Source organism: Herpailurus yagouaroundi, unplaced genomic scaffold (assembly GCF_014898765.1).
Source record: "Herpailurus yagouaroundi ecotype Mexico unplaced genomic scaffold, PumYag 100, whole genome shotgun sequence".
Classification (NCBI taxonomy): domain Eukaryota; kingdom Metazoa; phylum Chordata; class Mammalia; order Carnivora; family Felidae; genus Herpailurus; species Herpailurus yagouaroundi.
In genome coordinates this window covers 10231528-10253248 of record NW_024412391.1, presented here as the reverse complement: position 1 = coordinate 10253248, position 21721 = coordinate 10231528, and the positions used below count along the sequence as shown (strand labels likewise).

Below are 21721 nucleotides of genomic sequence, written 5' to 3'. Positions count from 1 at the left end.
TCCAGGCCCTGAGCTGTCAGCACAGAGCCCGACACGGGGCTCAAACTCACAAACCGTGAGATAGTGACCCGAGCCGAAGTCAGACGCTTAACCAACCGGGCCACCCGGCGCCCCATAAACATTTTTAAAAACATGAAATATATTTTTATTATCCAAAATACCTTGCTTGTGGTATTAATGGGAATTTCCATAATTCCTATATGTAAAAATAGGAATTTTACAACTGTATATTTCAACTATTCCAAACTTTATAAAAAGGTGCCATGATTTTACCCTCTTATCAAAAGTCAAACACATATAGTCTAATAAGTACGATCATAATTACGATGCTAATACAACAGAAAATCACGAGGCATTAAAAATTTTGTTTTACTACTGTGGAAAGAGAAGAGGCTTTGGGCAGCAAGATTTCCTCCACATTGACTCCATCACTTAGTATATCTGTGATCTGGACAAAGTAATCCGTCTTTTATTCCCAATGGAAACTTTTATCCTCCCTTTATGGAAACTTATTCCGCAGGCTTACAATCTGTTTGGAGATTACAATGAGATAACAGATAAAATATGCCTGGCATCTCAGGTGCTCCATCCCCGGCAGCTCCTGTGGTTCTTAGAGGAAGATAAGGGGGTGGGACAGAGTGTATCTTTGTGAAAGGATATCAGGGACAGGGTGGCAATACGCCCTTTTAAGACGGTTTGGATTTCGATAAGCAAATCTGGAATGCAAAGCATGCCAATGGGAGAAATGGAATTAACACAAGTCTTAGGTGAGCCATCAAGAGACTTAACTGCAGGTAAACTGTAGTTTGGTAGTAAGAAGAAAGTGTAGAGTAGACGAGCTGCAGTCATAGCGGGCGGAGCTTTGAAACATGATTAGTAGATATTTAGTGACCACCTACTATATGCAAGATGATAGGCTAGGTTATCAGGGAGACGCACATGTGAACTATACTGATCCCAGGAACCTGTAAGATCACTAACTCATTACCGACACCAAGGCAACAAAATACACACCATGTTTTGTGTGAGCTATAAAAATGCTGTCACTGAAAGCAAATGTGTTTATGATAAAAGAGGAGTGCCTAATGTTCTCTCCAAAATCTCTTCTGAATAGTTGTAGGGACATTTCTCAATTTGGGGCAGTAAAAATCAAAAGAAAGTCATCTGTATTGACACACTGAGTTCGTTTCTCAAAGCAAGACTCAACAGTATTAACAAGTCATCAATAGATGACCCATGGCGACTATGAACACAAACCCATACTCATTCAGCCTAGCTCAGCAAGCGCCACAGGTCCTCTACCTTAGTCTGAGCAGTGGCTTCATGGGCCCACACAGATGCAGAAATTTATTTCAACTTTCATGTTACTTTATAAATAAAGGAGTATAAAGCCTCTTTAGGTGAAACAAAAAAGCAATATCCGCAAAGCCAAGACCAGTTAATTCCAACCTTTCACAACTCTCCCAGCGAGTAAGAAAAATAAAGCATATTCATTAACTCATGTGGCAGTATAACCATCGTGTCAAAACCAGACCAGAAAAATGAGGAAGTAAAAGAGAAGGACCTTCTGATGAACAGAGATGACAAATCCCCTAAACAAAATGCCACCAAAAATCAATCAGGAATTACCATGCTGGGTTTGTTCCCCAAAAGGCAAGGCGGGCTTAACAGTCAAAAATCAAGCATCAACCACATGACAAATTAAGAAGAAGAAAACAAACAAGTATAAACCTCAGCTTCAAATAAAAAAGTAATTCTCTCAAGATCCCTACCACCTTTTCACACTCTTCTAAACAGGTCAGTACAGCTTTATTAACTACTGAGTTCAGATGGGATCTCTAATAACTGGTGGCTTTATCTGTTCAAATGAAGAGACTTGATTAAAAATGCAATTAACACAACAGCAGGAAGATTTTCACATTCACTAATATACTGCTAAGCAAATGAAGGTTATCGCATATCACTATGTATTTCTGGGAGGTAAAGAATAAATATTGTATGGCTGTGTGATGAAGAGAATTCTCAGGGCAGCATTTAGCACCAACTCAAATAAGCTCATCTACATTTGCTACATAAGTCAAACACCTAATGAAAGTGCCCACCTGGGAAGTGAGACTTTTGAAGAGCGACCTCAATTTGATGATCAGTCTGTCACAGACTATCAGAAAAGGAACCAATTACTGGTTTTGATTGCAAAGAAATGACAGAAAATCTTTACCCAGTAAATTTCATTGTATCTCAGAGGCTATTCCAGGTTTCTCAACTCAAGAGCCTAGGATTACCAAAGAACCTACAAGCAATAAGATTCTATTCACAGTTCAATGGAATTACCGCAAAAAGCTACCGAACTAATATGTTGAATTCATTAATGTGGCAGGATACCAGATCAATATACAAATATTAATGATATAACTTTGCAAAATATGTGTCTATCAAAGGATTTTTATCTAGAATACGTAAAGAATATTTGCAACTCAGTAAGAAAATGCAATAAAAATGTGGGCAAAAGAACCAAACATTTTTCAAAGAAGATCTATAAATGGCAAATACACACATGAAAGATGTTTAACATTATCAGGAAACCCCCAATCCTACATACTCACTCAAGTCACTTAAAGACTGACCATAGCAAGTGTTGGCAAAATGCTGAGTAATTTAACTCTCATAGTCTTCTGATGATAACCACTTTGCAAATCATTTTGGCAGTTTCTTAAGAATTTAAACATACACCTGTCATACAAACCAACTACTCTACTAATTAGGCATTTTCCCAAGAGAAATTAAAACTTAGGGCTACACAAAGACTTGTCCACAAATATTCATAGAAGCTTACTTTATTTATAATAGCCCAAACAGGAAGCAACCCAAATGTCCACCAACGATTGGTATACCCATAGGTTATCCTCGTAAGCATAAACACACAAACAAACAAATAATTGACATATGCAACATGTATGAATTTCAAAATAATTGTGCTGAGTAAAGTAAGTTACTCAAAAAAGTAATTATGTACTGTACAATTCTCCTTTATAGAATTCTAGAAAGTGCAATTCAAAAAACAGATCATTACTTAGATATAGAATTTGGGGACATTGGGAGGATCATGATAGGAAGATTATAAAGAGGCACCAGGAATTTTGGGGAAGTGATGGACATATTATCTTGATTGTGGTGACAGTTTCATAAGTATACACATATCAAAAATCGTCAAATGAAGGGATTAAATTTGTGCAGTTTGTGATATGTCAGTTAAATTCAATAAAGCTTTAAAATAGTACATATCAAAGAATTATGAAGCAGGGCATAATCAAGAGAAACTGCAGTCAACAGAAATAGATTCCAAGATGACATAAATGTTGGGATTAACTGAAAAGAACACTGCAGATTTGATAAATATTGTCGATTCCATGAGAAGATGGAAACACCATAATAATAAATGAAGAATCTTAGGAGAAAGATGAAAAATGTATAAAAAAAAAAAAAGGATCAAATAGACATTACAGAAAAAAAAAATACTTATGGAATGTTTACTGGATGAGTTAATAAAAGATCAGATATAGCAGAAGAGAGATTCACTTAACTTGAAAATAGACCAAAATAAATCATCTGAACTAAAAAATAGAGGAGTAAATTAAAAAACAATGAATAGTGCTTCAGTGTCCTGCGAGGCAGTATTAAACAGTCTACACATGGCAGTTAAGGAGTCCCAGAAGTAGAGAAGAAAAATAATGTGGCACCAAAAGTATTTGAAGAAATGATAATTGAAAACTTCTATAGTTTGATTAAAACATCAACCCACAGAACCAAGAAGTTTAGCAAACCCCAAGCCTCATAAAAATAAGATATGCTTGGGGTGCCTGGCTGGCTCAATCGGTTAAGCGTCGGACTTTGGCTCAGGTCATGATCTCGCAGGGGATTTGAGCCACGCATCGGCCTCTGTGCTGACAGCTCAGAGCCTGGAACCTGCTTCAGATTCTGTGTCTCCCTCCCTCTCTGCCCTTCCCCTGCTCATGCTCTGTCTCTGTCTCTCAGCAATAAATAAATGTTAAAAATTTTTTAAAAATAAATAAAATATGCCTCACGTTGGTGCTTCATAGTCAAACCATTGAAAAGAAAATGTAAAGAAACAAAACAAAAAAACCTTACAAGCAACTGGGGAGAGAAGTACATTACCTAGACTAGAACAAGGATGGCAGTGGAACAACATCTGACAGAGAAAAAAAATCGCAAACTATAATTCATATATTTGAAAACAGAGGGCAAATAAATACATTCTCAGGAAAAAAGCTGAAAGAATTAGATGCGGGCAAGTTTTCTTTATAATGAACTCTAAACGTAGTTGTTCAAATTGAAGGGAACAGTCTATGGCTGTGTATGTATTATTGATGTTCAAATATATGTTACAGATAATTATATCCATATATATTATATACATATAACATTATAAATATTATGTATTGTAAATACATTGTTGTAGGCTTTATAGCACACGTAGAAGTAAAATGTATAACTACAATTAAATAAAAATGAAGGAAAATGCAATTATACGGTTTTAAGGACTTTCGCATTTTACATAAAGTGACATAATGTTCATTTATTTATTTAATTTTTAACATTTATTTATTGTTGAGAGACAGAGACAGAGCACGAGTGGGGGAGGGGCAGAGAGAGAGAGAGAGAGACAGACAGACAGACAGACAGACAGAATCAGAAGCAGGCTCCAGGCTCTGAGCTGTCAGCCCAGAGTCTGACCTGGGGCTCAAACTCACACACTGTCAGATCACCTAACTGACTGAGCCACCCAGGTGCCCCAATGTTCACTTTAAATACAAAGTTATACGTGAAAGATTACATATTGTGATCAACCCAAACCCATCAGGAAGGGAGAAACAAAGGAGCAAAGAACAGATGGAATAAAAAGGAATAGCAAGACAGTATATTTAAACCCACACAATGAATACTTGCATTAAATACAAAGACACTAAATATATGAACCAAAACCCACAGACAGTCAGACTAGATAAACAAGCAATACCGAACGGTATGCTATCCACAGGAGACACAATTTAAATATATATATTTTTAAAAAGGTTGAAAGTAAAAAGATGGGGAAAGATATTCCAACAAATCAGTGATCATAAAAAGGCTGGTATGTGTATAGTCGTATTAGTCAATACAGACTTTGAGACAGGGACAAGTAACAAAATAAGAGAGATATTTTATAATTATATATTTACAATTATATATATATATATATATATATATATATATATATATATATTTTTGAAAATTTTTTTTAGGTATAAGCCCATTTGGTATTATCTCGACATAATACCAAATGGGTTTATACCTAAAAAAAAATTTCAAAAAACATGAATTGCTCACTGATAAAACTAAAGAAACAAATAGACCAAGCCAGAATCAGAATCAGAGGTTTTAAAAATCTCTGATTAATTGAAATAAATAGGAAAAACCCCAGTATAAATGAACTTTACTGGATACCAAAACCTGACAAGGACGTTCGAGTATACACCAATGTTCCTAATGAATATAAACATAAAAAATATTTTTTAAATACTAGTAAATCAGATCTATACATCAGATATTTACAAGCTGACAAATCCTCATTTACTTATATATAAATCCTTATTTATTTTTTTAAATTTTCTTTTTATTTTTGAAAATTTACATCCAAATTAGTTAGCATATACTGAAACAATGATTTCAGGAGTAGATTCCTTAAAGCCCCTTACCCATTTAGTCCATCCCCCTTCCCACAACCCCTCCAGCAACCCTCAAAAGGCAGTTTTAACAACTGAAAGCTAATGTATTTCACTGCATTAACAGGGTACCAGAATGATAAAGAAAAATGATAGGATCATTTCGACAGATGCCATGAAAGAACTGAATCAAATCCAACACTGTTTATGTGTAGAAAATTATGATGCGCTAAAATCCAAAAACTGCTGTAATCATTTTTTTTTTATGGGCATAAAACAATTACCTAAGTATGTCCAGAGATTTTAAGAAATGCTTCCAGGGGCAACTCATTTTGAGTTTAGTCCCAAATATCAGAGAAGGGGAGAGAAGGAAGAACATTCAGGCACAGGCCTGTCGGTTCGAGTAAGTGTGATGTATTTCAGGAATCAACAGTTAGTGAAAGACTGCTGGAGTCTTGGTGAGAAAAGATGCGCAAGAGAAGCTGAGGGAAGCAAAGTTTCTTGCTTGTAGGCGAGGGTCCCATGAGGACTGCAGTGACGTTTTACTTTAGGAGGAGACACCAAGCTGTCAAGAATGTGGAGCACCAGGGACCACGATCAGCTGTGAATTTCTGAGGACACCCTGAAAGCAAGCGGTCAGCAGAGTGAACGGAGGACAGGGAGCTAGAGTCAGGGAGGCCGAGAGCGGGCCACCTGACCTATTCCAGGTGACAAGGACCGAAAACTGCGACATGGAAAAAGGTGTGGAAGTGGAGATAAGAAAAAAAAGTTATTTACGAGAGAAAACTCATTGGATTTATCAAATTAATTCAATCTACTTTGAACAGAGAAATCTTGGATATATCTCCCGAATTCTGATCTTCAATCCGGAGACAGGTGCTGACGTAGAGAACAGGGGCTCAGAAACCACTTCGTAAGCAATACATACTGTGATCTGTTCTGAGGACAGTCTTCTACATGAATCCGGCATGTATTCAGTGCAATGTAATTCTCAGCAGATATGATTGCTTTCAGATTACTTTTCAGATCAGTAACTGAGCCTTAGAGACGTTAAGTGACTAAGGCTGAGAAAAGGTAGTAAAGATATGTTTGGACATGTTGAGTTTGAGGTGTCAGCGGGACATCTGAGTTGACATCAGTTGTAGTTATGGATCTGGAAGAGAGCTCTGGTCTGGTGACCAAACGTCAAGCAGCGTCAACATAGGCTATTTGAATGAGTGGGAAGCCCTGAGACTGTCCAAAGAGACCAGACAATAAGAAGACCCAGAGAAAGAACTGAAGAGGTAGGCGAAACGGGAGAATTCTAGGTTTTATTCAAGTGAATTAGGGGTAATGGCAGAGAGGTAAGGGTGAAATGAGTACGCAAAGGGAGTCGAATAATGGCAACTGAGCAAAGGGGAAGTTTTAAGAAGTAAAAAATGATGAATGGGGACAAAGTCCACAGATAGGTGCCCACAGGAATTAGCGATAAGAAGCCACTAGTCATCTTACAGAGATACGTTTCAGTGTAACTGTGACGTTATAAAAGTTAAGATAACATTAACATTAGTTTAGAGACTGTTTCTGGCCAGTTGAATGTCCTGTGTGACTTTGCCAAGTTATTATGTTAGAAGAGCCTAATAAATATTCAATGGGACCTAATGAAAGGCTTTGAGAACTGGTACAAATGGAAAAGACTGTCCACGAGTCAAGGGACCAAAATGCCCCATTAGCAAAAGGGGTCGGTGTGACCCAAAAGGATGGCAAAAACAATGACTCTTGATAGAAACAGAATCCAGTGGGACCCTTTCAGGTAATTTTGCTTAGAGACAGGATGCTTTGACTCATGAAAGAAGGAAAGAAACAAAAGACCATCTCATTGCTTTTGCTTGTGATTGAAGGAGACTTCGGTCTGGAGACTTTGTGTTTTGATAAAGCTCTAAAGATGACATCCGTACCTCTCTCCTGAAACCCTTATCGCACAAAGTGCTACCCTAGGGCCAGGCAGCCTCTGCCTCACCTGGGCATGTTAGAAATTCAGATTCTCAAGCCCCATCCCACAACTTCTAAACTAGAATCCACATTTTTTAAATCTTTTTTTTTTTTTAATGTTCATTTTTGAGACAGAGAGAAAGAGAGAGCGCACGTGCAAGTGGGGGAAGAGCAAAGAGAAAGGGGGACACAGAATCCGAAGCAGACTCCAGACTCTGTGCTGAGAGCCCAACACAGGGCTCAAACCCACGAACCGTGAGATGACGACCTGAACCAAAGTCGGACCTGGCTTCACTGAACCCCCAAGCGCCCCTAGAATCCACATTTTAACAAGTTGAGATCCTCAGGTGAAATCCTACCTACATGGAAGTTTAAGACACACTTCTTCCTGGGGCGCCTGGGTGGCGCAGTCGGTTAAGCGTCCGACTTCAGCCAGGTCACGATCTCGCGGTCCGTGAGTTCGAGCCCCGCGTCAGGCTCTGGGCTGATGGCTCGGAGCCTGGAGCCTGTTTCCGATTCTGTGTCTCCCTCTCTCTCTGCCCCTCCCCCGTTCATGCTCTGTCTCTCTCTGTCGCAAAAATAAATAAACGTTGAAAAAAAAAATTAAAAAAAAAAAAAGACACACTTCTTCCTAAACCCTGATTTATAAATAACAAAATTGAATGTTTACTAATTACTTGATTATTTATAGTCCAGATTCTTCCAATAAGTTTAAGGTAAGTTTTAAAGAGGTATACATTCCAGAAAGATTAAAAAGTAAGGAAAAAGGCAAAGAGAAAAATCAATGTAGGGAAAGATAACAACCACCATGGAGTAAAGGCTTTGCCCGGTACTAAGAGCTTTATCTAACTTTTATCCTCACAACTTTAGAAGGCAGTCAGTATTATTCCAGTTATACAGGTGAGACAAAAAGTGAGAAAGTTCAGATAACTTGCCCTAAGTCCCTAGATCCCAAAGTCTGAAAAGCAGGGTTGGACCTAGACCAGCTGAAACCAAATAAGACGTGCTCTTAACCACCAAGTTGAGAGTAAAGTTAAAACACAAAACACCTGTTACATATTCTTTATTCCATGTGCTAACAATTTACTCTTTCAGCCCTACACTTTCTGGAAGCTGATGTGAAGAGACTATAAGAACAACATGCATAGAGTCTGTATTTAATTCTCCATCAAAATGTGATTTGTGTGGCAGGAGAGTACACTATTTTTTTAGAGGGGCTACACATCTTTATAAAAATGTGAATTATGCAAAACCTCAACAAGCCAAAATGTATACTCATTTAAGGTCCTATTTCTTAGCTAATATGTATACAAAATATATCCAGAGGATTTTTCAAGATTATAGGAAAATCGTGTACGTTTAAATAAATGACTGATAATTCATTATTCTGAACTAGAAAATGAGCGCGTGACAAGTAGTAGAAGAGAAGCAGAAGACAGGGTCAGGAATTAAACCCTCTCATTCAAGGCCATCTTATCCATTGGCCAGAGTCTAGCCCCTAGGCTTTTTGGAGGTCCTCAAATACGTTTGAGATTTGAAAACAATGTCTCTAAAACAAGAAAAAAGCAAAAACTGATGTTAGTGTTTAATAATGGCTACAATAAAGCATTATGTCAACTTCAAAAAGTATAATGTTTAGCAATGAAAAAATGCACTACACTTGGAAACCATCTTCAGATTAGATTTTCTCACTGTAGGAATTCTTGGGTATATGTAGTCTGGAAATGAATTACTTGCAGGAAAATAATTTTCTAAATCAAAATTACAAAACATGTTGCCCCTCTCCCCAAAATGTGTGTATATGGAAATAAATATACACATTTATTACATATTATATCTCCTGTGAATATACATATATCCTGTGAAGGTATTAGAAGTCCCTCCCCTTCATAAAGGTACCAAAATAAATGAGGCTGCCTGATTTCCAGATCTCCTTCTCTCTCCTCTGTCTGTAGTTTAGGGCCTGTACTAAGCTGGGACGGAACGAGAAATATCAAAGAATGTGAAAGCTACCCGTCCTTCCCTCCCACCCCATGAGTGAAGTCCAATCACTTCCTACACAGTTCCCACACTACTAGGAAGTGTCCAAATGGGTACTAAGACACCGCAAGGTAAAGATGGGATGTGTATTTTCTCGGTTTAGCTTGCAAAAGCTGGGTTATTAATGTCTGCTTCCATACCATGAACAAAGCCCTAGGATAATCGAACAATTGCCCAGGAAGCCATTTGGATTGAAGTTAGCCTCTCCTTCAAGAACGGAAGAGCTAAAACTTGCCAGCTTTGATTTGCACGCCTTTCAGCTACTAGTTCCAGCCAATTCAGTTCATACAACTCCAGCTTTCATTTGGGGCTGAGCTCATTGACTAAAAAAATAAAGAAGAACGGAAAAAAAAAAAAAACTACACACAAGAAAAGAAATCAAGGAAAAGCTTAATTGATTATGCAGAGAGTTGCTTTGGGAAAGGGGAAAATCTTGTTAGAAGGCTGGCAAACTCACTTCATTAGGGACCTACTGACATCTTCTAAAACCAGAACATTACATCAGGTTAGTTTTTTTTTTTTTAATTTTTTTTTCAACGTTTTTTATTTATTTTTGGGACAGAGAGAGACAGAGCATGAACGGGGGAGGGGCAGAGAGAGAGGGAGACACAGAATCGGAAACAGGCTCCAGGCTCCGAGCCATCAGCCCAGAGCCTGATGCGGGGCTCGAACTCACGGACCGCGAGATCGTGACCTGGCTGAAGTCGGACGCTTAACCGACTGCGCCACCCAGGCGCCCCTACATCAGGTTAGTTTAAAACATCAAATGACCTTGTAGTTTTTGTAGGGATACCCCAGCCCCATTCATTCTCTCTGGTTCATTGTGTTCATCATACTTTTATCAACGGTAAAAAAAAAAAGTTTGCTACTAAATAATAAGCTGAAAGGAATGTGACTTACTAGAAATTAGCAACACTAGGGGTGCCTGGGTGGCTCAGTTGGTTAAGGGTCCAACTCTTGATTTCAGCTTAGGTCATGATCTCATGGTTCGTGAATTCAGGCTCCACAATGGGCTCTATGCTGACAGTGCAGAGCCTGCTTGGGATTCTGTCTCCCTCTCTCTCTCTGCCTTTCCCCTGCTCATGTTCTCTCATTCTCTCAAAAATAAACACTCAAACCCCCCCAGAAATTAGAAACACAAAAATCAGAGATTGTGATTCTGCTCGCTTACTTTGTCCTCTAAAAGCCCACTTTCTTTTTTCCACTTGCGTGGTCACTCGACAGCCTTTCCACCACACTTCTCTCTCACACACACAGTCCCACTCATTTTCCTTGCACCTGATGATTCTCTGTGCACAATGTTGAAATGAATGAGAACAGCAGCATCATATCTCATAGGGGTGTGTGAGAATCCATCGCCTCCTTCCCCTTCGGAGATCCTCTGAAGCGTGCCCACATGGCTTCCAAACCAAAAAAGGAGGTTGCTTAATTTTATCCTTCCTTTCTTTGGGAGCATCAAATGCCCCACTCATTGAAAGCCCCCTGCTTCCTAGAAATAATTAGCCTAAGGGATAAGACTACCATTGCAATTTATAAAAAAAAAAAAGAGTCACTAACTAAGAGATCAGAATGGTTCAGTCATGCCAAATAAATCTTATTTAGTTGTGTGAGAAAGTGGCTAATGATAGTGATCTCATAGCCACAGAGTATCTTGGTTTCAGGCAATATTTGACACATATTCTGAGAACACACCTTTAAGTAAGATAATGAAGTTCGAATTGGACGGTACTGTTATAAGGTGGATACACTGTTAGGTAACTACCACTCAGGAGAAGTCAACTTGGAGAGGTGCCTACAGTAAGAAATTCACCGAAGCTTGTTCTGTAAAACACTGTATGAATAAGTGAAATAAAAACATCAAAGGGATTCTAGTTAAATGTACAGCCTGCTTCAAATTTGAGCAAATGCGAAATTATGTTGATGACAGAAATCAAGATTATATTCTCAATGGGCCACACTATTGACTCGAAATAAGTTAATTAAACTGTAACAGTGAAAACTGTGACGTACTGCATTGGAATGTATTTAAATCAATAACTCAAGCAATCACAGGTAACTTGCTTCACAGTGGTTCACGGGATACCATGAAGGTTTTTACTGAACCACATTTAATTACAGTGAAAGTAACATATTTATATGGGTGTAAAAATGAAGCTAGCCAGCAAATCAGTACATTCCATTTCTGACAAGCTCCAATTGTTAAAAAGTTTTCCTTATACAGAGCTGAGATCTATTCACTGTCAATTTCATTGCGTTTTTCTCGGAGAGGAAGGAGGCTGAATTCCTGGTAACTCACATACAGACAACAGTATATACAACATAAACTCTGATTGTAATGTCTAAATGTGACCATGCCAGCAGGGGATGGCGCCCCCGTGGATTAGAGATTATTACCTTGCCGTTGCACGTTTTAACTAGATCTTAAGTAGTTGCTAACTTGGATCACATTGATTTCCTTAAAGACCCTACAATAGTATCTTATTTTATTGGCATATAAATCCAGCCGCTTCATTTTTCTAAAATATTACATCCTGTATGTCTTTCTACTCCCATGTTTATTAAAGTACCTAAGTACTTGGTAAATATGTACCTAATGAGTGAATGAATAAAATTTAAAAGACTGACCAGCCAAACCTAATGAAGCAATAGAAGGTAGTGGATTCCTGTAGGGTATTAATCACTATCTTTTGAAATCTACACGAAATTCTGCAGCCTGGGCTAATAGTTTTCAGGCCTACAGTAAATTAGAAGGAAGAAAAAGAAAGGCTATCATCAAGTATATTGGTATCAGCAAAAAAATAAAGGAAAATATGCAACATTTATTTTTTAAAATTCTTAGGCACCTATGAGTCAGTTAAGGTAGAGTCAAATAACCCCCAACAACTCCGTTTCCCTGATTAGAGCCCCCACAGACATCACAGTACTGCATCTATAAGACAGTTGAGATCATCAAGGTACACTTATGTTTATAAGGCATGAGGCGATCAGCAATATAGGAAAGTATGCACAAAACAGCTTTACAAGACTACACACACAAGGTCGATTGAAGAAATCAGTACGTAAAGGCATAAACCCTCGGCTCGCTAACAATTCTCCCCAGACCCCACCGTTTTGTGGTCGCTTGCTTTGTCTGAGATCTCGACAGCTTCGGTTTCATTACACTTCTCAAAAACCTCCCTAGCAACTTCTGGTATTATCTCCCAGCAATTCTTATTTGCACCTCAATTATCATAACAGCTCAGGGTGGTAGAATGAGGACATTACATGCAATTTCTAGACATGCAAGCCAAAGAAACACAAAAGAAAGTAAATCAGGAGAAAATGAGGGTGGTCTACTCCTCAAAGGTAAAGGTTTTAGACTGAATGGATTAATGATGTGGACGTGTACTAAATACCAGGCACCAGGCTGGGTGATGCAACTGTAGAGATAAGACAACTCTGTTGGGAAAACAAACACGTGAATACTTGGAGGGGTAGCTCAGAATGAGTCAAAAATCAGACGGTCTGAGAGGTTTAAAATACCATATATGGTAATTTTTTTTTCTTTAGAGCCCTTTTCCTTTTAAAGCTCTCATCAGACTAACCATTAACCACTTTTCAGCCCCAAAATGATGTGATTCTATCTTGTTCCATTCCCCAAAATCACTGTGAAATAAACGATGGCAGGCATTGTTAATCTGCAGTTAATAGACTATGAAATTGAAGATTTTATAGATTGCCTAACATACCTCAAACCACACAGCTAGTTAGTGGTGAAACCAGGTAAGAAGTTAACTTGATTTGAGTCCTAATTAATTATTCTATTTGTTATGTAATAAGTGTCATTCATGTCTTATGATAGGAAATCATTAGCTGTCCCATTTCATAGATTGAAATCTCACTCTGGCGTTAGGTTTACAATAAAGCATATTGAATAAACAAGCCTTGTTCCCCAAATGGTGGATTATTTGCTGGTTCGCTAGCAAAGTTTCTCTTCCTCCTCTCTTGGCATTACACATGCACAAGTTGTGAACGAATTCACTGTAATCACTGCTTATGGTGCTTCTTTTAAATCACTAAGGCTTCCAGAGTGCTTATAAAAAGTAGCTTATGAATTACCAGGTCCCTTCGTTATGTGTACGTAAAGCTTGTCAGCTATTTTGGGAATGCCATAGAGTTCTTTTCTACTAGGGGTCCCTTAGGATGTGATCTAAGTACAAATAAAATGTGTAATTTTTTTTTTTCAGAGAATTTTAGAAAGAGCAGTGACCTTCAATTGATCCTTCAGCTACTAATCCATCAAGGACAATTTATTTAGTGCTGAAATATACAAGACCCTGTGGACATAAAAATAAATACGTGACCGTTAGCCATAAAAAACTTAAACTAAGACTTGAAGGTTTTCATGGAAAAAGCGTAGCTCCTTTGCTCAATATGACAAGACGTCCCGTAGAATTAAAAGCTTATACTGCATGTGTTTCTTGAAACACAGGGCAGCCAGGGAGATCTATTAGAGGACTTCTTTTCTTTAACACAAATTTTCCAAATTATAAAAACGGGATATTATCAGTATTATCAACGGTGGACTCCCCCTTCCCTGGAAGACCAAACAGAGCTTTGACTAAGCAAAGCTAACTTCACTAAACCTACAAGGGTAAGGAAGAATGTATCCATAACTGTGCCTTAGTGTCTCAGGAAGAGCGGGTCCAGGAGGATATTCGTGGGGCTTTAGGGTCTGGTCTCAAGTGGCTGAAGCTGAATTTTTCAAGGCAGGGAATTGGCCAGGATTGGGGGAGTCTCGATAAGTGAACAGTTGTTTAATAAGCAAACTGCTTACCCAGGAAAGCAATCTTTTGGTCTAATAGGAGAGCAGTTTGCTCAGGTGAGTAAACTGTGTATTTGGATGTAGTAGCTTTCAGGAATTTGACAAGGCAACAAGGTTATCACTTGGCTTTACAGCCCTGCGAGTATTTCCTAGGATGACAGGACCTCTACATGGCTTCATTCTATTTTTTTCCCCACTTCCCATCTTTACTGATATGTAAAATACGACCTGTTATTGTTGTTTGTACTTTAAAGGCTATTCAACCACATTCCAGGGGCCTCTGATGAAAAGAGCACATGCGTTTATTATCAAATACATTTTATGTTATTGAAAGCCAATTTTTTTCCAGTTTTTAATTTAGTGTTGTGTTTACACATTTCTTTGCATAGAGGTGGAAAGAAACATTTATTTGGGAAAAATAAGATCTTCACGTGCACTTTGCAAAGTTTGGACCTAGTGTTCCTCAAGAAAGCTAAAAATATAAATAATGTATTCATTAAAAATGGCATTATTATGGGATATCACTTTCAGTGAAAGCACTAAAAAGGCAGAATCAGCCCTTCTGCTGATGGTGGATTTAATTTAAAAAGTCCAAGAGAAGAAAATAACCTAAATCTGCATTTTCTTTGTTTTCCTCCCCACTAAAGCAACACTGAGATTATTATTCATTTTGCACTTAAATGCAGGTGCTGTGCTAAAGCCTTTTACACAGGCATTCTTATTTCAGATGCAATGCCCTTGCAAAACAGGTAGCATTCACCATCTTATAGGTAGAAAAACAACAGAATCAAAAAGGTTACACATGTTACCCAACACGTACAGTTTGTGGGAGAAATAGGATTTGAACTTCGTACATTTTTTTTTTATGTTTATTTATTTTTGAGAGCGCGCAAGCTAGAGAATGAGCAGGGGAGGGGCAGAGAGAGAGGGAGACAGAACCCCAAGCAGGCTCTGCACTGACAGTGGCTCGAACTCACGAACTGTGAGATCATGACCTGAGCCGAAACCAAGAGGCAGACACTTAACCGACTGAGCCACCCAGGCGCCCCTGTACATCTGATATCTAAGCGTGTTCTCTTGGGCCTGTTAAGAGGAGGTTAGCATGCCCGTCACCATGACGTTAGAACCTCAGTAATGAACTGTCATCTCCCAGCTTTCTAGAACTTAGACCCACTAATGCCTTTTGCACTGGAGGGTCTCTTTGTTCAGAGAACAAGAGCAGTCCTTTGAATCACCGGAAGAGAAGAACCTTGGATTTGGGGAATGTGCTAGGTAGAATACGAAGATGTCCCCCAGCCCCTGCAATACACAAACCTTCTTCTGATTATTCAAGCAAATAATGTAAGTGGTACTGTAAAGGGATCTCACAGATGCAATTAGGTCCCAAATCAATTGACCTTAATGTAAGGAGACTACTTGGGTGGGTCTTACCTAATCACACGAGGCCACTAAATTAGGGCCATGCAGTCAGAGACACAGGAAGTTTGACAAAGATTTGACACAAGGGACATTCTCCTGCTGGCTTTGAGGGTCATGTGGCCCGAAAGTAGATGGCTTCTAGGAGCTGACAGCGGCCCCCTGTGGAGGGCCACCAAGAGAAAGGGGGGGCGCCGGGGCTCAGTCCTGCAACTGCAAGGAACTGAAGGTAGCTAATGATCTGATTACTTTGGAAGCAGGTTCTCTGCCAAGATCTCCCCAAATAAACCCAGCCCAGCCAACACCTTGATTTCAGCCTCAAGACCCTGAACAGAGAACTCGATCACATCATGCTTGCAGACCGTGAGCTAATAAATGGGTGTTGCTTAAAACCACCAAGTTTATAGTAATTTGTCACATGGCAATGGAAAACAGAAATAGAGGACTAAACACTTGTATAAAAAGCTAGAGTGTTGACCTGTGATTAGAACTTGAATGAGCACTTTGGATTAGTTTGAAAATAAGCCTTGCCTGACCTATAAGTGGTGTAATCAATTTTGCACAAACACAATTACAAGAAAACAGCACTGGTGTATAAATAAATTGTAGGTCCATCAAATTCCTCCCATCTAACCATGTGAACTTATAAATGATAATAAGAATAGTGATATATTAATAATATGGAAATAATGCTTTGGACTATTCAGTTTGCTTCCACATTCATATATCATTTGAGCCTTATTATAACTCACTAGAGCAGACAAATAATAATAATTATTATTCCTCCTTATAGGACAAGAAATGAGTATGTAGAAAAGGCAAGTGACTGACTTAAGATCAACCACAGGAATTTGGGGGTGCAATGCTGTGGCCAATAGGTGACAATCGAGGTCTTCTGGTTTCTCTCAAAACCACGTTTTATTCTCAGGACTGACTGAAATATTTTGGCAAAACAAATATTTGGGAGTTATGTTCCTCTATTTCAAGAACTAGAAGAAAACCTGGATAATTTTATATTCGGAATAAGTGCTTTTCTTCCCACATCAAATTTCCTACCCTTCACACGATGCAGGCTATTAAAGAACATTTTTTAAACATTTATTTTTATGTTAGAAAACACTTTGGCTTAAAAAATTTTTTGGACTGTTTTAAAAAAAAAACACATTCAAACTGATTTTGTAAAAGTTTGAACTAACCTTCAAAATGACTAAAGCAGGGGCGCCTGGGTGGCGCAGTCGGTTAAGCGTCCGACTTCAGCCAGATCACGATCTCGCGGTCCGTGAGTTCGAGCCCCGCGTCGGGCTCTGGGCTGATGGCTCAGAGCCTGGAGCCTGTTTCCGATTCTGTGTCTCCCTCTCTCTCTGCCCCTCCCCCGTTCATGCTCTGTCTCTCTCTGTCCCAAAAAATAAATAAACGTTGAAAAAAAAAATGACTAAAGCAGTACGACAATGGAGCTTTCAGTAGCCAATATGGGATTCATTAGATGTGTCTATAAAATGAACTCAATGTTTCCATTAAAATGAGATCTCTAATTATCCACACAAAAAATGGCATATATTCACAGAAGTTGCTGATTCCTTTTCTACACTATAATCCTATTTTGTAAAACAAAACAAAACAAAACAAAAAAACCAAACGTAGGCACATACCCACACACTGATACATACACATACCAAATTTTTGACAGAGGTCATCTGTGGAATGGGGGCATTTTAACTCGTTTCTAAATTTTCTACATTTCTTTATCAGTACTGCATTTTATGGTGTGTTTTTATCATATAAAAAAAACCTGACTTCCTTTTCATTTTACAACAACATTTGATTGAAACTCTCTTGTCTAGTTGTATCAAAGTAACAGGGTTATCGTAAACTATCCGAAAGTCTATATGAAGGCCAAGAATTAAATAGAGTTTGGCTTACATCTCCAACAGCTCACTTGGTTCCCATGAGGGTAACTGGGCGTGTCCCCTATGCCCCAAGCTCAGCATCTACAGCTGTGTGTGTGGCCACCAGCGTTGACTGAGTAGCAAGAACCGGTCAACACGGCCAAGGGCACCAGGGATCTGGCCAGGAGCCCTGAGAGAGATGATGAGCCCGCGGGAACTCGTCCTCCAGACTCCATTTCTTCAAGTCTCCAACTGAGCTACGTTGAGGGGACTTTTCTTCCTTCGCTGTCTCCTTCATAGGCTGTGACATGCCAGGCTCCTTAAATGGGGCTTCAATGAGAGTTGACGAAACCTATAAATTTGTAGCCAAAGGCAGTGGGATAAAAATGACACCAAGTTCTTCCGACACACTTAAAAAAGGAGGTGTAACTTGGCCAGGGTTTCAACCGCCCACTCGCACTGGGACCGTGTCCTCTGGCACCCTCCTCTAATGACCTGACATCATTCACCTCCTGTGTCCCTTGGTGTCAGAAGAACAAAACTACAATTCGACCAAAGCATGAAGATCTGGAGCCTTCAGCCGGCTCCAAAGCGATGAAAATTTACGTGAACCTAATAGGTTTCCATCTACTGCTGCCCCTGGCAAATATGCCACTTAGGGCCGAGGGGGTGAGTTTTGGCATCTAGGTATAGGGTCGTCTTCAAAACGGGAAAAAGAAATCATCAAGATGTGCACTAATACTTTTAAATGTGGAAAAGGATGAAACCCGAATCCTTTGTCCTCACACGCTACCCAAATTATTTTAATTTTTGATTCTCGCTAATACCTCATTCACCTCTGCGTTTACTTTCACACACCTGCCAACCTCGGGATACTCCCAGTTGTGCTCCATTCTCAATAGCTAACAAGCTGTATGACTCTCTCCACGCTTCTCTGTAGTATCTGAACTTCTCTTGGTAATGGCTGCATAATTCCCACCAAGTAGATGTGCCACAGTTTGCGATGCCGATCGTTTTTCCCTGGGTCGCCAAATACGAAGATTCTCACCTGGACATCAGGGAGCGAAGCCCCTTCATGCAGCCCTCTCGTCTCAGGCCAGCTCTTGCTCACGTCACTCTCAGGGTCACTTCGCTTTCCTGAGCTATTCCCAGTGAACCTAAGCTGGGGCTGCGTGATGGAGCTGGTGACAGTTTAGGCCTAAAACTGCTTAACAGCAAAGTCAGGAGATAAGAGAGAGCAAAACCAGAAGCCATAAAGAGATGGCGTGAAACCCTCCTTCGTGACGCACGGGACCAGAAGTAAGTCATTGATACTGGTCTGTGCTGATAGGGGGCTGGCATTCTCCCACCTCCCAAATGGTACAACTATTTACTGGGGTGAAAGCACAACGCCAGCCCTCCTAAATACATTTACAAGCCATTCATCATGCAGTTGACAAAGGTTTGGGGCTAGCGTGTCTGACATGCTCGTAATTAAGGGTGCAATTCATCATGCAGGGTGCCAACCGAAGATGGAAGTAATTTCTCTCGGGAAGTGAAGCTCTGAATGATTCTACTTCACCCAGCACTGTGAACATGGCCAAATGATGTTCTGACCTTACTTTCTGAACTGAATGGTTTGATATGGAAATAGACATCACATTAAGAAAGGGTAGAACAAGGAGTCTTGAGTGTTTTTTCTTTTTTATTAGGTGTGATACCGGTATTGCGCTTATGATTTTTAAAAAAGCATTTATTTTGGCAATTTCAGATGAAATCATAACACGTTTAGGATTTGCTTTACTTTTTTCAAGCTGATTTATTTTGAGGGAGAGAGAGAGAGCACCAGTAGGGGAGGGGCAGAGAGAGAAAAGAGAGGATCCCAAGCTGACTCTGCACTGTCAACACGGAGCCCGACGTGGGGCTCCATCTCACCGACTGCGAGATCATGACCTGAGCCGAAATCAAGAGTCTGTCACCTAAATGACTGAGGTACACAGACGCCCCTCGGATTTGCTTTAAAATACTTAAGGAAAAGAAAATGTTGGGCACACCACCCAAGCAAAAATGTTGACAGAGCATTTCATGTATATCTTGCATATACATCTTGCCTATCTTGCATTTCTTATACTGGGTAGGCATTTTGCTACCCACTCTGGGTTGGGCACCCTTGTGCAGAGCACAATTTTGCATCGTGTCACCTGATGTGGAATAGTCCTGGTCCTGAACACTTAGGGGTTTTTGCCCTTCTTCTTTGTTTTAACCTAGTCTCTGGCTGCTTTGCTTGGCAGCCGAGTGTCTAGTCACAAGCCAAATTAGGATCACTTGCTCCCCACCAGGACATCTCACGCCCCACCGAGAGAGGCTGGCCTGTTCACAAGTTTCTCTGCCATCCACCTTGGCCAGCAGAAAACAGACCAAGTTGGGGTTACTGAAAAGCCTGTTACCTATCGGGTCTTAGCGTAGCCTCTCAATGCTTCTAGTTACGTGCCCTGGTGGTATTGTACATGCGTACATTTTAGAGGAGAGGGGGGCAAATTAAAACGTGTGTCATCTTCATGAGCCAAATTATTTGGATTGTTAGTGAAGGTAATAGTAGTTGCTTTGGTTAAGTGAGTGTGGGAGTCTGGTGTGTCTGCTGTTTCCTCTTTTATGAAGGGACTCAGTTTTAAGTTGAAATTCATGCTTCCAGAGAGCCGGCAAAGACAGAGAAGAACTTGCCCCGGGTCCTACACCTGGTGACAGAGTCAGTCTTACATCCCAACAACATATACCTACGCGATCGAGCCCCAGAGCCACTAGCCACATGCGGCTGCTGAGCACACAAAGTGTGGGTAGTGTGAATTCAGACTTGGTGCTTCAGTGTGAAATGACCACGAGAATTTGAAGACTTGGTCTGAAGGAAAAACACAGTGTTCTCATTCATTTCCGCAATGGTTCTTTCACGTAAGGCTCAGGCACTGTAAAAGTCCATTGAATACAGAGCAAGAAATAAGACCAGCCCAGTCGTGGCCTTTATGATGCTCCAAGGCTGATAGAGGACATTGAAGAATTTCTTCCCTTACGGGTTGGCCACTCTCATGAATACTATTGTCTACACTTCTGATGTTCTCAAAGCCAACACCACCGTAGTCCTGCTGCTATGTCACAAGCAGACGTGTCCCAGGAGTGCATTACCACCAGGCACCCAGGAAAGGTGCCATTTCTCACTGTTCAAAGAAAGAGCCACTCAACCCACGTGAACACTTCAAATGTAACTAGTCTGCGGTTCGATATGCACACACTGGATTTCAAAGACAGTATGAAAAAATGAACATGAAGTATTTCCTTCCTATTTCATACTGATGACGGGATTAAATGAATATTTTGTATATAGTGGAATAAATAAAAGGGATTATGAAAATGAACCTTACCTGTTTTTCACTTTTTAAAATGTGGTTACAAGAAAGATTGAGATAACGTATGTGGCTTACGTAATATTTGGTTTTGTTTGTAGAGAGAGAGAGCGCTTGAGTATGGGGAGGAGCAGAGGGGCAGAGAGAATCCTAAGCAGGCTCCACACTCAGTGTGGAGCCAGATGCAGGGCACGATCTCACAACGCTGGGATCATGACCCGAGCTGAAATCAAGAGTCAGACACTCAACCCAATGAGCCATCCAGGCGCCCCTATGTAATCTTTGTATTGGCAAGCACTTCTCTATGATGATTTTTTTTTCTACTCCACCAGTGGAAATAACCATCCCAACTGGAGCTTTTGCCCCCCAGAGTAGCTGGGAAACCACTGATAGAGAAACTTATCCCTAACTAGGGTGCTCTAAGCTACCTCAGTTCTCCCTTTTCTGTTTGAGAATCCCTTGTACCTGGAGTGATTAATGAAGGCAGCATGAGGCAACCAAGATATGATA

At 39.9% G+C, this 21721-nt stretch overlaps 1 protein-coding gene across 3 annotated transcripts in view; it reads right to left on the bottom strand.

Annotated features, from left to right (window-relative positions):
• PTN (pleiotrophin) overlaps positions 1-21721 on the bottom strand; it is a 102453-nt gene that overhangs the window by 37303 nt on the left and 43429 nt on the right. The window contains exon 1 of one of the 3 annotated variants that reach the window (XM_040471867.1): positions 8023-8027. The exons of the other annotated variants lie outside the window; for them this stretch is intronic. The gene's annotated coding sequence lies outside the window, so the exon portion shown is untranslated. Of the gene's footprint in view, positions 1-8022; positions 8028-21721 lie in introns of those variants that run through there. 3 annotated transcript variants of the gene reach the window in all.